Genomic DNA, 16,683 nt, shown 5'->3' with positions numbered 1-16,683 from the left:
CTTATGACCAGACTGGTTGTAATAAAATATAATAAATATGATGCATATTTCAATTAAAATAGTTAACCAGTGTGGTGTACATTAACCACTATTTTGTTGGCTCTTATTACCAACACGTGCTGACCCCCAGTCTCTCAGGTCCGTGAATTTGCTACAAAGGAGCAAATTCTGTTGGAGTCCGCAAGTGAGCAGTGATGACTATACATAAAGGGAGCAAATACTTCGACCACTCGCTGTTTTGCGGAATCTACGTGAGGTAGAGGTCTCGGTAGTCCAAAAGCGCAGTGAAAAGTCACTCTGGATCGCGGTGCAAGCGTGCAGGGAGCCCCGGCCATTGGTGACCTGCCGCTAAACAGACCGTGTGTACGGAATTAGCAGCGGCGTGTGACGTCACAAGTTCGCACAGGGACGGACACCTGGGTGCGCCGTCCTATACCTTGCGTGTTTCGGAGATGTTCTGATCTCCTTCATCAGAGGTTGCTGTGCTGCCACTCTCCCTTTCATTTATATATTCCATCCATTATTTGTACAGATATGATATACAACTAATACATAATCCCATCGGGAGTGAATTGCACTGATTATCATTGAAACTAATAATTTTAATACTTCAATTATAAAATAAAGACCATTAAAAAAACATATTCATGATACATATAAAAAACTATTCTCTCTTTCTCATTATTCTGGTATTTGGCAAATATAAAAAATTATGGTAATCCTAATTTACCTAAAAGGGAAAACGTTTATTCTGATTTGTCAGATATTGAGAAAAACATGCATATGTGTCTTTTTATATAGTGTATGTAAACTTCTGGTTTCAACTATATATAGACATCTGGAATTATATGAGTGAGGGAAATATTCATGTAGTATTCATGTGGGGGGATTATATATAGATATTGTAAGATGGCCACCAGACAGGTCCTTGACGGGAGATATGTATCACCCAGGTTGATAGCTTCGGTGATGTAAAACTGGGAAAGCATGCTCCAGCACATTTAGTGCTGAGAGGGTTAATAGGGCGTATCAGGGCCGTTTTTTACGAGCAGTCATAAGAGATTGGGCGGGATTGGCTGCTCACATATCCCCACCCCAGGGCCTTTGTATAAAATGGAGACCGAGTGTCTCATTCAGTGTCTGTGGCTGGAGGTGTGGAAATCTCCAGCGTGTCTGTGCTACAGGACACTGACTGTGAGCGGGTGAACCCACAGCACTGTATGGACTGTTTTGCTTGTTTTGTTACTTTGTGTCAGACAAGGTTATGTTTAATTTACTTGGAGAGTGCGGTTTATGAAGTCCGAATAAACCCACCTTGGACATTTTAAAGAAACTGACTCCTGTGACTACCTCAAAAGCAGCTGCGTGAGTATCAACCCCCGTACAATTGGTGCTAGAAGTGTGGGCAAAATACCAGGAAAATGTGTACCTGCCACAGAGATCGGTGGATGTCCTGGGTAAAGGCCATGCTGCCAGAGATGTCCGGCAGCATGGAGGAGCTCATCAAACACCTGCTGCAAAGCCAACAACAGCAGCACTTGCAGAGCTGTGAGTACCAAGCCCCTTACAATATACAGTTAGGTCCATATATATTTGGACAGAGACAACATTTTTCTAATTTTGGTTCTAGACATTACCACAATGAATTTTAATCAAAACAATTCAGATGCAGTTGAAGTTCAGACTTTCAGCTTTCATTTGAGGGTATCCACATTAAAATTGGATGAAGGGTTTAGGAGTTTCAGCTCCTTAACATGTGCCACTCTGTTTTTAAAGGGACCATAAGTAATTGGACAGATTAAATAATTGTAAATAAAATGTTCATTTCTAGTACTTGGTTGAAAACCCTTTGTTGGCAATGACTGCCTGAAGTCTTGAACTCATGGACATCACCAGACGCTGTGTTTCTTCCTTTTTGATGCTCTGCCAGGCCTTCACTGCAGTGGTTTTCAGTTGCTGTTTGTTTTTGGGCCTTTCTGTCTGAAGTTTAGTCTTTAACAAGTGAAATGCATGCTCAATTGGGTTGAGATCAGGTGACTGACTTGGCCATTCAAGAATATTCCACTTCTTTGCTTTAATAAACTCCTGGGTTGCTTTGGCTTTATATTTTGGGTCATTGTCCATCTGTAGTATGAAACGACGACCAATCAGTTTGGCTGTGTAGCATCGGCGTCTCTGCCCTCTGCCAGGCAGAGACGCCGTCCCTCTCACCGCCGCGCTCCCTGCCCGGCGTCCTCCAGCGCTCCTCTTCCTGCTTCTGCAGCCGCAGCTTCCCGGGCACTGTGCTTAGGGCGCGTGCTCCCTCTTAAAGGGGCCGCGCGCGCCGCCCTAAGGAGTCCCCGGCCAATTGCCGGAGGTCCTCCCATATATAAGGCACCTCCTCCAAAATGGAGGTGCCCAAGCAATAGTTGATGCACAGTGTACTTACCTCTGCTTCAGCCCTCAGGTCCCGCTGCTAGCCTGACTACTAGTCCTGCTCGCCAGCCTGACTATCAGTCCAGTCCGCCATCCTGACTACTCTCCAGCCTGACAGTCTGTCTTCCGTTCAGTCCGCCAGTTTGTCTATGGGCTTCGCCCGCCTGCTTCCCTGGGAGCACCTGCCTGTTACCTGTCAGCCTACCTGGAGGCTCCCACATGTCACTTGCCGTGACCACCTGACAGCCTACCTAGAGGCTCCCGCCTGTCACTTGCCGTGACCACCTGACAGTCTACCTAGAGGCTCCTGCCTGTCACTTGCCGTGACCATCTGTCTGCCTACCCGGAGGCTCCTGCCCGTCACTTGCGGTGACCACCTGACAGCCTACCTAGAGTCTCCCGCCTTTCGCCTGCTGTTTCTGCCTGTTCATCTACCCAGATCTCTCGTCAGCCTGCCTGCTGTGCCCATCTGCAGTATCGGTCAGTCTCAGCCATCTGACCCGTGGGAGTCACCTGCTCTCTTACAAGGTTGTCCCCAGAGTAGCACCTGGTCCCTCTGCTCGGTCCCTCCCTGGTCAAGGAGTCGTTAGCCGCCGTACGACTTAGGTCGGTCCGAGTGGATACTTAGTTACGCTCCGAGTTGTTTGACCGCCTTAAGGACGCTAGGATCTTTTCCAAGCTGGATCTACGAGGGGCGTATAACCTGGTCCGGATCCGTCAAGGAGACGAGTGGAAGACGGCATTCAATACCCGGGACGGTCACTATGAATACCGTGTAATGCCCTTCGGTCTCTGCAATGCTCCCGCCGTATTCCAAGAATTAGTCAATGACATCTTCCGTGATCTTCTATATTCCTGCGTGGTGGTGTATCTGGACGACATCTTGGTCTTCTCTCCGGACCTTCCCACACACCGGAGGGATGTTCGTCAGGTCCTGCTTAGGCTCAGGCAGAATCACCTCTGTGCCAAATTTGAGAAGTGCCTCTTCGAACAGACCTCCCTTCCGTTCCTGGGTTCTATTATCTCCCAGACAGGTCTACGAATGGACCCCGAGAATCTCTCTGCCGTCTTAAAATGGCCCCGTCCGTAGGGGTTGAAGGTGATTCAGCGATTCCTGGGCTTCTCCAACTACTACCGTCTCTTCATCCCACACTTCTCTTCTCGGACTGCTCCCATCTCTGCGCTCACCCGTAAGGGAGCAAATCCTAAGGTATGGCCGCCCGAAGCTGAGGAGGCCTTCCTTTCCTTAAAGCAAGCCTTCTCCTCTGCCCCAGTGCTGCACCATCCGGACTGCAACAAACAGTTCTTCCTGGAGGTTAATGCTTCCTCCTCCTGAGCCGGAGCGGTGCTCACCCAAAAATCTTCATCCGGGTGAATGGTAACCTGCGGCTTCTTCTCCAAACTCTTCTCCTCGTCTGAGCGCAACTGCTCCATAGGAGACCGAGAACTGCTAGCCATCAAATTGGCACTCTAGGAGTGGCGTTACCTGCTTGAAGGGGCTCTATACCCAGTGATCATCTATACTGATCACAAAAATCTTGCATATCTCCAGAATGCCCAAATACTCAATCCGCGTCAGGCTCGGTGGTCTTTGTTCTTCGCTCGCTTCGACTTTATCCTACATTTCCGCCCGGCGGACAAGAATGTTAAAGCTGACGCCTTGTCCCGATCCTTCCTGTCCTCCGATCTAGAGGAGGAGCCTACGCACATCATCGACCCCTCCAAAGTAATGATTATGGCCCCCTTAGATCTGACTCGTCTCCCACCCGGTAAGACGTTTGTAGCAGTTCCAGATCGGGAGAAGATTCTTCACTGGGGTCATTCATCTAAACTAGTCGACCATGTCGGTCAGAAGAAGACTTTCCTGCTCATTACCCGGCATTACTGGTGGCCCACCCTGCGCAAGGATGTAGTAGACTTCGTCTCGGCCTGTTCATCTTGTGCCGGCAACAAAGTTCTCAGACATCTTCCAGCCGGTCACCTCCTGCCTCTTCCCGTACCTGCTGCCCCTTGGCAACACATTGCTATGGTCTTTATTACAGAGCTCCCTGTTTCCGCCGGCTGTACAGTAATTCGGGTGGTCGCCGACCGCTTTTCTAAAATGGCCCACTTCATCCCTCTGCCTGGTCTCCCATCTGCATCAGAGCTAGCTAAGAACTTCTTCCTTCACATTTTCCTTCTCCATGGCCTACCCCTCCACATTGTGTCGGATCGAGGGGTTCAGTTCACCTCACGCTTCTGGAGAGCTACGTGTAAACTGCTGGATGTCACCCTGGATTTCTCCTCCGCTTACCATCCACAGTCCAATGGCCAAGTAGAGCGCATCAACCAGATCCTTACCAGCTACCTCCGGCACTTTGTTAATGCTCACCATACCAATTGGGTGGACCTCCTACCATGGGCCGAATTCTCCTACAACAACCATGAGAGCGAATCGACTTCCAAGTCCCCGTTCTTTGTAGTCTATGGTCAACATCCCCGGATTCCGTTTCCCATCTTCGCTTCTGTGGACAACCCTGCCGCGGAGTCTCTGGTCAGCGAATTTTCCACCATTTGGGAGAATACTAGGTCCGCACTTCTTCAGTCCTCCGAGCGGATGAAGAGATATGCTGACAAGAGACGTCTGGATCCGCCTCAATTCCGTCCGGGAGACAAGGTTTGGCTCTCCTCCAAACATGTTCGGCTCAAAATACCCTCCTACAAGTTGGGTCCTCGGTTCATCGGTCCATTTGAAGTCCTCAAACAAATCAACCCAGTGGCCTACAAGTTAAAACTCCCGGCCACCTTACGGATTCCCAACTCCTTCCACGTATCTCTCCTCAAACCAGTTGTGTTTAATTCTTTTTCCAACAATCCAGGTACTCTCCCTGCTCCGGTTTCCACTGAGGACGTTTTTGAGGTAGAGAACATTCTGGCCACCAAGAGGGTAAGAGGAAAAACCTTTCTTCTGGTGGATTGGAAGGGGTTTGGCCCAGAGGAGCGAACTTGGGAACCCAGGGAGAACATTCATGCCCCGCTTCTTCATGAAAAATTTCTTTCTGGCCTAAAAAAGAGGGGGCGTAAGGGGGGGGGGGGTACTGTAGCATCGGCGTCTCTGCCCTCTGCCAGGCAGAGACGCCGTCCCTCTCACCGCCATGCTCCCTGCCCGGCGTCCTCCAGCGCTCCTCTTCCTGCTTCTGCTGCCGGCGCGCGCAGCTTCCCGGGCACTGTATTTAGGGCGCGCGCGCGCTCCCTTCCTCTTAAAGGGGCCGCGCGCGCCGCTCTAAGGAGTCCCTGGCCAATTGCCGGAGGTCCTCCCATATATAAGGCACCTCCTCCAAAATGGAGGTGACCGAGCAATAGTTGATGCACAGTGTACTTACCTCTGCTTCAGCCCTCAGGTCCCGCTGCTAGCCTACTAGTCCTGGCCGTCAGTCTGACTATCAGTCCAATCCGCCAGCCTGACTACTCTCCAGCCCGACAGTCTTCCATTCAGTCCGCCAGTCTGTCTATGGGCTTCGCCCGCCTGCTTACCTGGGAGCACCTGCCTGTTACCTGTCAGCCTACCTGGAGGCTCCCGCCTGTCACTTGCCGTGACCACCTGACAGCCTACCTAGAGGCTCCCGCCTGTCACTTGCCGTGACCACCTGACAGCCTATCTAGAGGCTCCCGCCTGTCACTTGCCGTGACCACCTGTCTGCCTACCCGGAGGCTGCCGCCTGTCACTTGCCGTGACCACTTGTCTGCCTACCCGGAGGCTCCTGCCCGTCACTTGCCGTGACCACCTGACAGCCTACCTAGAGGCTCCCGCCTTTCGCCTGCTGTCTCTGCCAGTTCATCTACCCGGATCTCTCATCAGCCTGCCTGCTGTGCCCATCTGCAGTATCGGTCAGTCTCAGCCATCTGACCCATGGGAGTCACCTGCTCTCTTACAAAGTCGTCCCCAGAGTAGCACCTGGTCCCTCTGCTCGGTCCCTCCCTGGTCACGGAGTCGTTAGCCGCCGTACGACCTAGGTCGGTCCGAGTGGATACTGTAGCGCCGGCGTCCCTGCCCTCTGCTAGGCAGGGACGCTGTTCCCCTCACCTCTCTGCTCCGTGCCCGGCGTCCTCCTCCCGCTCTGCTGGCAGCGCGCGCTCCTTCCCGGCCACTGTGCTTAGGGCGCGCGCGCGCGCTCTCCCTCCCTCTTAAAGGGGCCGCGCGCGCCGTCCTAAGGAGTCCCTGGCCAATGGCCGGAGGACTTCACCATATATAAGGCACCTCCTCCAAAATGGAGGTGCCCGAGCAATGTTGTTGCACTGTTCACTACTCTGCTTCAGCCCTCAGGTCCCGTTGCCAGTTACCTGCCAGATACCTGCCAGATTCCTGCCAGCTTGCTGTCTTATTCCTGCCTGATATTCTGCTACCTGCCTGCTAGCCTGAGGTCCGACGGTCTGCCTTACTACTCCTGTCAGTCTGTCTAAGGACCAGCTTGCCCGCTCACCTGGGAGCGCACATCAACTACCTGCCTGCTTGCCTGAGGTCCGACGGTCTGCCTTCCAACTCTTGTCAGTCTGTCTATGGACCAGCTTGCCCGCTCACCTGGGAGCGCACATCTGCTACCTGCCTGCTAGCCTACCTGGAGGCTCTGCCGTCACGTGCTGTGACCACCTGCCTGTCCAGTGACTCCTGCCCGCTCACCTGGGAGCGCTCATCTGCTGCCTGTCTGCTAGCCTACCTGGAGGCTCTGCCGTCACGTGCTGTGACCACCCGCCTGTCCAGAGACTTCTGCCCGCTCACCTGGGAGCGCTCATCTGCCGCCTGTCTGTTGGTCTTCCTGGAGGCTCCGCCGTCACATGCTGTGAACACCCGTTTATCCAGAGACTCTCGCCTGCTCACCTGGGAACTCACGTCTACCATCAGCCGCCACAGGTCGTACCAACCCTTTACCCAGAGACTGCCCCGGTCACTTGCCGTGACCATCTGCCCGTTCACCCAGAGACTGCCCCGGTCACTTGCCGTGACCATCTGCCCGTTCACCCAGAGACTGCCCCGGTCACTTGCCGTGACCATCTGCCCGTTCATCCAGAGACTGCCCCGGTCATTTGCCGTGACCTCCTGCCCGTTCTTCTAGAGACTGTCCCGGTCACCTGCTGTGACTGCCTGCCTGGTCGCCACCCGCTCCCTTACAAGGACCGCCCCCTTGTATAGTAGCTCAGAGGTTCCGCCTCCCAGACCCGTTACAGTTTGCTCGGGCCATGGAACCCGGTGGCACCCAAGCTCCCTCGCTCTCGGACCTGTGTCATGAACTGTCCCGTCAGAGGTCCCAACAGGAGTCCATCCTGGGTCACCTGCGGAATGTCAATTCTCGCCTGGACACTCTGACTGCTCCGCCAGCAACCTCCACCAGTGCCATGACTCGCAATCCGGCAGCTCCGCTGTCCACTAATACCATGGTATCCTACCCCGGACCCCGGCTTTCTGCACCTCCTCGCTTCGGAGGCGACTCCGCCCAGGCTCGGGGCTTCATAAATCAGTGCACCCTGCACTTTGAACTCCTGTCCCACCAGTTTAACTCCGACCGGGCCAAAATTGCCTTCATCATGTCCCATCTCACCGGGGAGGCCCTGGCCTGGCTAAATCCTCTATGGGAGAGAGGAGACCCCCTGGTGTCCGACTTGCCTGCCTTTCTCATGGCTTTCCGGAAAGTCTTCGACGAACCCGGACGGAAGACCTCATCCGCATCATCACTGCTACGCCTCCGTCAGGGAAGTCTCACCGTGGGCCAATATGCCATACGGTTCCGTACCCTTGCCTCGGAGCTGGCCTGGGATAACGACGCTCTGGTATCCGTCTTCTGGGAGGGTCTGTCCGGCCATATTAAAGATGAACTTGCCGGTCGGGACATTCCTACCACTCTCGATGACCTAATAACTCTTGCCACCCGGATTGACCTACGGTTCCAGGAGCGTGCCAAAGAGGTCACCCGTGAGAGGAGGTTTCCACGTCTAGCTCCTACTTTTCAGAAATCCGTCTCTCCCCAGGTACACTCTCCTGAGCCTATGCAGGTCGACCAGACCAAGATGGTCAAAACCCGTCAGGACTTACGCCGTGCCGAGGGGAGCTGCTTCTACTGTGGCAGTAAGGAGCACCGGATCCGTGCCTGCCCGGAGAGGTCGGGAAACGCCTGTGTCTAGGTTCGCTCAGAGAGGTCGACCTAGACAAGAATAAATCCTCTCCATCTCTGCTGCTGTCAGTCTCAATCGTCTGCAGGGAGAACCGTTATTTCGAACTAGCCCAACTTGACTCTGGAGCAGCCGGGAATCTTATTTCACGGTCCCTGGTAGAGAAATACCGCATCCCCACCAAACCTCTGGCTGTACCCTTGTCTGTTGCTGCCGTTGGTGGGGGTCTCTTACCACGCCCCATCCAACTCATCACCGAATCCATTACTCTGCAGGTGGGAATGCTGCATTCTGAGAGTATCTCCTTTCATGTTCTGCCTGGACTCTCTCACGCCCTCTTGCTAGGTCTACCTTGGCTCCAGAGACATGCACCCATGCTTGACTGGCAGACCGGAGAAGTCCTTCGCTGGGGACAGGACTGCCATAAGACCTGTCTGGTTCCCGTCCATCCCGTCCGTCCTTCTCCTACCCCAGCTAATCTACCTGGACTTCCGATTCCTTATTGGTCTTATGCTGATGTCTTTAATAAAAAGGAGGCAGAGACACTACCCCCTCATAGACCATACGACTGCCCTATCGACCTGTTACCTGGTACTACTCCTCCCCGTGGGCGTATTTATCCATTATCCGCTGCTGAGACCCGGTCGATGTCCGAATATATTGAGGAGAATCTGGCCAGGGGATTCATCCGGAAATCTACCTCCCCGGCGGGAGCAGGCTTCTTTTTCGTCAAAAAGAAGGACGGCTCTCTCCGTCCCTGTATAGACTATAGAGGCCTTAACCAGATCACGGTGAAGAATAAGTACCCCCTTCCGCTCATTCCGGAGTTATTTGATCGTCTGAGGGGGGCTAGAATCTTCACCAAACTGGACCTCCGTGGGGCGTACAACCTGGTTCGCATCCGTCAGGGGGATGAATGGAAGACTGCATTCAACACCCGGGACGGCCACTATGAATATCTGGTAATGCCCTTTGGTCTCTGTAACGCTCCTACCGTCTTTCAAGAGTTGGTCAATGACATCTTCCGGGACCTTCTCTACTCCTGCGTAGTGGTGTACCTGGACGACATCTTGGTCTTCTCTCCGGATCTCCAGACTCACCGGAGGGACGTTCGTCGGGTCCTGCTCAGGCTCAGGCAGAATCACCTCTTCGCAAAATACGAGAAGTGCCTCTTTGAGCAGACCTCGCTTCCGTTTTTGGGCTACATTATTTCTCAGACCGGCCTACGAATGGATCCAGAGAAACTGTCTGCCATCGAGAAATGGCCTCGACCGGAGGGGTTGAAGGCCATTCAGCGGTTCCTGGGCTTCGCCAACTACTACCGCCTCTTCATACCGCACTTCTCTTCCCGGACTGCCCCAATTTCCGCGCTCACCCATAAGGGTACTAATCCCAAAGAGTGGCCGCCCGAAGCAGAGGAGGCCTTTCTTTCCTTAAAACAGGCCTTCTCTTCCGCCCCGGTGCTGCATCGCCCGGACGGCAACAAGCAGTTCTTCCTGGAAGTTGACGCCTCCTCCTCTGGAGCCGGAGCGGTACTTACTCAAAAATCATCTTCCGGGAGGATGGTAACTTGCGGCTTCTTCTCTAAACTCTTCTCCTCCTCAGAGCGCAATTATTCCATAGGAGACCGAGAGTTATTGGCCATCAAACTGGCATTGGAGGAGTGGCGTTACCTGCTCGAGGGGGCTCTTCACCCGGTAATAATTTACACTGACCACAAGAACTTGGCTTACCTCCAGCATGCCCAGAGACTTAACTCGCGCCAAGCCCGGTGGTCCTTGTTTTTTGCTCGCTTTGATTTTGTTCTTCATTTTCGCCCGGCTGACAAAAACGTCAAGGCGGACGCCTTGTCTCGATCCTTTCTGGTGTCTGATCTCGAGGAAGATCCGAAACACATCATCGATCCCGCCAGAGTAATGCAGGTGGCTCCCGTGAGTCTAAATCGTCTCCCTCCCGGAAAGACGTTCGTATCAGTACCTGATCGGGAGAAGATCCTTCACTGGGGTCACTCGTCTAAACTGGCTGGCCACGCCAGTCAGAAAAAGACCCTCCAGCTTATTACCCGGCACTACTGGTGGCCTACCCTGCACAAGGACGTAATAGACTTTGTTTCTGCCTGTGTGTCCTGCGCCCGCAACAAGGTTCCGAGACATCTGCCAGCCGGTCGCCTCCTTCCGCTTTCTGTACCTGCTGCCCCCTGGCAGCATATAGCAATGGACTTTATAACTGACCTCCCAGTCTCTGCCGGTTGTACGGTCATTTGGGTGGTCGCTGACCGCTTCTCCAAGATGGCTCATTTCGTTCCCCTGCCAGGCCTCCCGTCTGCACCCGAGCTAGCTAAAGACTTTATTCGTCACATCTTTCGTCTTCATGGCCTGCCCCTCCACATCGTGTCGGATCGTGGGGTACAGTTCACCTCACGCTTCTGGAGAGCCACTTGTAAACTGCTAGACGTCACCCTGGACTTCTCTTCCGCTTACCACCCACAGTCCAATGGTCAAGTGGAGCGGATCAATCAGAACCTGACCAGTTACCTCCCGCACTTCGTTAATGCCCATCATTCAGACTGGGTGGATCTCCTACCATGGGCCGAGTTCTCTTATAACAATCACGAGAGCGAATCCTCCTCCAAATCCCCGTTTTTTGTAGTCTTCGGTCAGCATCCTCGGATTCCTTTTCCTGTCTCCACCTCTGTGGACAACCCGGCTGCGGAATCTCTCGTTAGCAAATTTTCCTCCATTTGGGAGAGTACCCGATCCGCACTCCTTCAGTCGTCCGAACGGATGAAAAGACACGCTGACAAAAAACGCCTGGATCCTCCACAATTTCGTCCTGGAGATAAAGTCTGGCTCTCATCTAAATATGTCCGACTCAAGATACCTTCTTACAAGTTAGGGCCTCGGTTCATCGGTCCTCTGGAGGTCATCAGTCAGATCAACCCGGTGGCCTATAAATTGAAACTCCCGGCCAACTTACGGATCCCTAACTCCTTCCATGTATCTCTCCTCAAACCCGTGGTACTTAACTCTTTTTCCAAGTCTACAGGTACGCCTCCTGCTCCGGTTTCTGCTGAGGACGAGTTTGAGGTAGAGAACATTCTTGCCACCAAAAGGGTAAGAGGAAAGACCTTTTTTCTAGTAGATTGGAAGGGGTTTGGTCCTGAGGAGAGAACGTGGGAGCCCCGGGAGAACATCCATGCTCCGCTCATCCTTGGTAAATTTCTGTCTGGCCTAAAAAAGGGGGGGCCTAAAGGGGGGGGGTACTGTAGCGCCGGCGTCCCTGCCCTCTGCTAGGCAGGGACGCTGTTCCCCTCACCTCTCTGCTCCGTGCCCGGCGTCCTCCTCCCGCTCTGCTGGCAGCGCGCGCTCCTTCCCGGCCACTGTGCTTAGGGCGCGCGCGCGCGCTCTCCCTCCCTCTTAAAGGGGCCACGCGCACCGTCCTAAGGAGTCCCCGGCCAATGGCCGGAGGACTTCACCATATATAAGGCACCTCCTCCAAAATGGAGGTGCCCGAGCAATGTTGTTGCACTGTTCACTACTCTGCTTCAGCCCTCAGGTCCCGTTGCCAGTTACCTGCCAGATACCTGCCAGATTCCTGCCAGCTTGCTGTCTTATTCCTGCCTGATATTCTGCTACCTGCCTGCTAGCCTGAGGTCCGACGGTCTGCCTTACTACTCCTGTCAGTCTGTCTAAGGACCAGCTTGCCCGCTCACCTGGGAGCGCACATCAACTACCTGCCTGCTTGCCTGAGGTCCGACGGTCTGCCTTCCAACTCTTGTCAGTCTGTCTATGGACCAGCTTGCCCGCTCACCTGGGAGCGCACATCTGCTACCTGCCTGCTAGCCTACCTGGAGGCTCTGCCGTCACGTGCTGTGACCACCTGCCTGTCCAGTGACTCCTGCCCGCTCACCTGGGAGCGCTCATCTGCTGCCTGTCTGCTAGCCTACCTGGAGGCTCTGCCGTCACGTGCTGTGACCACCCGCCTGTCCAGAGACTTCTGCCCGCTCACCTGGGAGCGCTCATCTGCCGCCTGTCTGTTGGTCTTCCTGGAGGCTCCGCCGTCACATGCTGTGACCACCCGTTTATCCAGAGACTCTCGCCTGCTCACCTGGGAGCTCACGTCTACCATCAGCCGCCACAGGTCGTACCAACCCTTTACCCAGAGACTGCCCCGGTCACTTGCCGTGACCATCTGCCCGTTCACCCAGAGACTGCCCCGGTCACTTGCCGTGACCATCTGCCCGTTCATCCAGAGACTGCCCCGGTCACTTGCCGTGACCTCCTGCCCGTTCTTCTAGAGACTGTCCCGGTCACCTGCTGTGACTGCCTGCCTGGTCGCCACCCGCTCCCTTACAAGGACCGCCCCCTTGTATAGTAGCTCAGAGGTTCCGCCTCCCAGACCCGTTACAGATACTTAGTTACGCACCTCTGGGTCACTCCTTGCACCACAGCACAGAGGTTCCACCACCCAGATCCGTAACAGGCTGCATTTGGCTGGATCTGAGCACACAGTATGGCTCTGAAGACATCAGAATTCATTCGGCTGCTTCTGTCCTGTGTCACATCATCAATAAACACTAGTGACCCAGTGCCACTGGCAGCCATACATGCCCAAACCATCACACTGCCTCCGCCGTGTTTTACAGATGATGTGGTATGCTTTGGATCATGAGCTGTACCACACCTTCGCCATACTTTTCTCTTTCCATCATTCTGGTAGAGGTTGATCTTGGTTTCATCTGTCCAAAGAATGTTCTTCCAGAACTGTGCTGGCTTTTTTATATGTTTTTTAGCAAAGTCCAGTCTAGGCTTTTTCTTGATGCTTATGAGTGGCTTGCACCGTGCAGTGAACCCTGTGTAGTTACTTTCATGCAGTCTTCTCTTTATGGTAGCTTTGGATATTGATACGCTTACCTCCTGGAGAGTGTTGTTCACTTGGTTGGCTGTTGTGAAGGGGTTTCTCTTCATCATGGAGATTATTCTGCGATCATCCACCACTGTTGTCTTACGTGGGCGCCCAGGTGTTTTTGCATTGATGAGTTCACCAGTGCTTTCTTTCTTTCTCAGGATGTACCAAACTGTAGATTTTGCCACTCCTAATATTGTAGCAATTTCTCGGATGGGTTTTTTCTGTTTTTTCAGCTTAAGGATGGCTTGTTTCACCTGCATGGAGAGCTCCTTTGACCGCATGTTTACTTCACAGCAAAACGTTCCAAATGCAAGCACCACACCTCAAATCAACTCCAGACCTTTTATCTGCTTAATTGAGAATGACATAACGAAGGGATTGCCCACACCTGTCCATGAAATAGCCTTAGAGTCAATTGTACAATTACTTTTAGTCCCTTTAAAAACAGGGCGGCACATGTTAAGGAGCTGAAACTCCTAAACCCTTCATCCAATTTTAATGTGGATACCCTCAAATGAAAGCTGAAAGTCTGAACTTCAACTGCATCTGAATTCTTTTGTTTAAAATTCATTGTGGTAATGTCTAGAATCAAAATTTGAAAAATGTTGTCTCTGTCCAAATATATATGGACCTAACTGTATATATAGATAGATGCATACATATATTTGCATACATGGGCTAACATGCAATATATATCTATATATGTACATTTTGGGACACTTACCTTCTACACCTGTGAAGCACATAAAGAGTTAACATACTTTCTGAAAGCGGTTTTGAGGGGTACAGATTTTATATTGGGGTATTATTTGCAGGTTTTCTGACATATAGGCCCCTCAAAGTCACTTAAGTGATGTGGCCTCTAAAATTATAAAAGTTTTGTAAAGTTCTTCCAGAAAAAAATGTAAAATTATTGCTAACCTTTTAACCCTTCTAACATCCTAACAAAAAAAAAGTTCATTCAAAAATTATGTAAAGTAGACATTTGGATATTGTTATTCATTAACTATTTTGTGTGGTATTACTGGCTGTTTTAAGGGTATAAAATTAAAAGCTTAAATTTTTTTTGTCAAATTTTGGATAATTTAATAAATAAATGCAAATCATATTGACCTAAATTTACTACTATAAGGAAGTACAAGGTGTCATCCAAAATAGAAAGGAAGTAGGAGGAAATCGGCACTCCAACAGGTAAAACAGCAAAAAAAAATTTGTTTTTGTTCATTAAAAAGGGGAAAAAAGGATAAAAACTGTTCTAATGCATCATGCGCTATGACTAAGGGCGCAACCATGGCACCAGAAATGCGTTAGGACAGTGTTTGTCCTCTTTTTCCCCTTTTTAATGAACAAATAAAGGTTTTTGATATTTTACCTGTTGGAGTGCCGATTTCCTCCTCCTTCCTTTCTACGTGGCTGTGCTGACCCTCCAGTGAATTATCCTCACCTCGTCTGGATCCAGCGTTGCAGCTCCCTGACTCTCCCACCTGTCATCCAAAATAGTCTCAGATTCAGTGGGTTCCCTTGAAGCGTTCCAGAGTTATTACCACATAAAGTGACACTGGCCTGGTCAGAAAGGTGAAAACAGCATTTGGCAGCTAATTATGGCATGCAAGCCTTTCTGAAGAGCCCTGAAGATCTCTTAGGTACCACAATAAGAAGGGCTCACAGTGCATTACATCGACTTGTGAACATTGGTGAAGAACCCCATTTCATACATTTTTAATAAACAGTATTGTGCTAGAGTCAGAGTGTGCAATTAATTTTCCCATAGGACCACATGATAGACCATGACTGTTGTGGAGGGCCTAACCAACAGGCTGAGATTATTTCTGCTCGATATTATTATTTTATATTAATTGTTATTGAGCAGAATTAATTAATGTTGACTCGCAGCTACGACTAATACTTTTTAAGACAGGGCTCATTGTAACATGCATTATAACATTTTTAAAAAGCAGTAATTTATACTACTTATGTTATTCAGCCTTGCATATATAATAATAAGTATAGATGTATCTTGATTAACAGCTCACCCAAACAATATGATGCCCTCGCACAGTGTAATGCCCCCAGCCACCCCCACACAGTATGATGTCTCCATATCTCCCCCCACACACAGTATGATGTCTCCATATCTCCCCCCACACAGTATATTACCCTCATTACACCACACACACAGTGTGATGCCCCCACAGCACCTCGCACAGTATGATGCCCCTAAACACAATCTGATGTCCCCAGTCACGCCCATTCAATATTATGTCTCCACAGCTCCCCCACACAGTATGTTACCCTCACTATAACCCACAAACAGTATGTTGCTACAAGTCACCCCATAAAGTATGATTCCCACGCACATAGTGGGATGTCCTCACAGCTCCCCACTAGTGATGGGCGAGCACTAAAATGCTCAGGTGCTCGATGCTCGGGTCGAGAAAATTGGAATGCTCAGGTGCTCAACCCGAACAACGAGCCCAATGTAAGTCTATGGGAAACTCGAGTATTTTTCAGGGGGCTCCCCCCGGCAGTCTGCAGAGGGCCTAAAAATTGCCCAAATCGATGGGAACAGTGCTCAAATGACATGGAAATAGCATGGGGAAGACCTCTGGAAGCATCTTTGACTCCCAGGTCACTGCCTAGAAGTGTGCCCATCATAAGTGATCCTTGGCGCATGCGAAGATGCCTCCTGCCATGCACCTGTCGTTGCAACAATCACCGTCCACGTCCCTGTACTTGTGCAGCGTTCAGTTGTTCCTACCCAGTTCCTTGGAATGCAAGTGCAAGTATGCAGCCAGCCACCAACCCACAGGCTGCAATACTATACTGCCAAATTTTTGACAGCTGCTTGTACTTGAAATGTGGCTTTTTAGGCTCATGGAGGCGGAAGCTGTGCACAACCTTATGGCGACGGCGACTGGGTGTCCATACTCGGTCCCCAGCCGCCACTATTTGTCCTGGTGTCATCTCCGCCTTCCACAAGCACTGGTCCTACAACATTACCCGTGCCCTCCCCAGTTTACTTACTGGAAAGGACTACCAAACCACAAACATGTGGACAAGTGAATGTGGCCAGCGACAGTACGGAGCCAGTCCACAGCTTGTCGGTGAGTTATATTTCACCACAGCCTTATTTTTTAGCTCGGTGAAAGGACTGACTTTTGGGAAACCGTATCTACTTCAGCTGTCATTTCTCCCAGGAAGTCCTCTAAAGCTGCTTGC

Source organism: Phyllobates terribilis, unplaced genomic scaffold (genome assembly GCF_046119375.1).
Source record: "Phyllobates terribilis strain yellow unplaced genomic scaffold, ASM4611937v1 Scaffold_4__5_contigs__length_816908805, whole genome shotgun sequence".
NCBI classification, from domain to species: Eukaryota; Metazoa; Chordata; class Amphibia; order Anura; family Dendrobatidae; genus Phyllobates; species Phyllobates terribilis.
The sequence above is the reverse complement of the archived record's forward strand: the minus strand, read 5'-3'. Positions refer to the sequence as shown.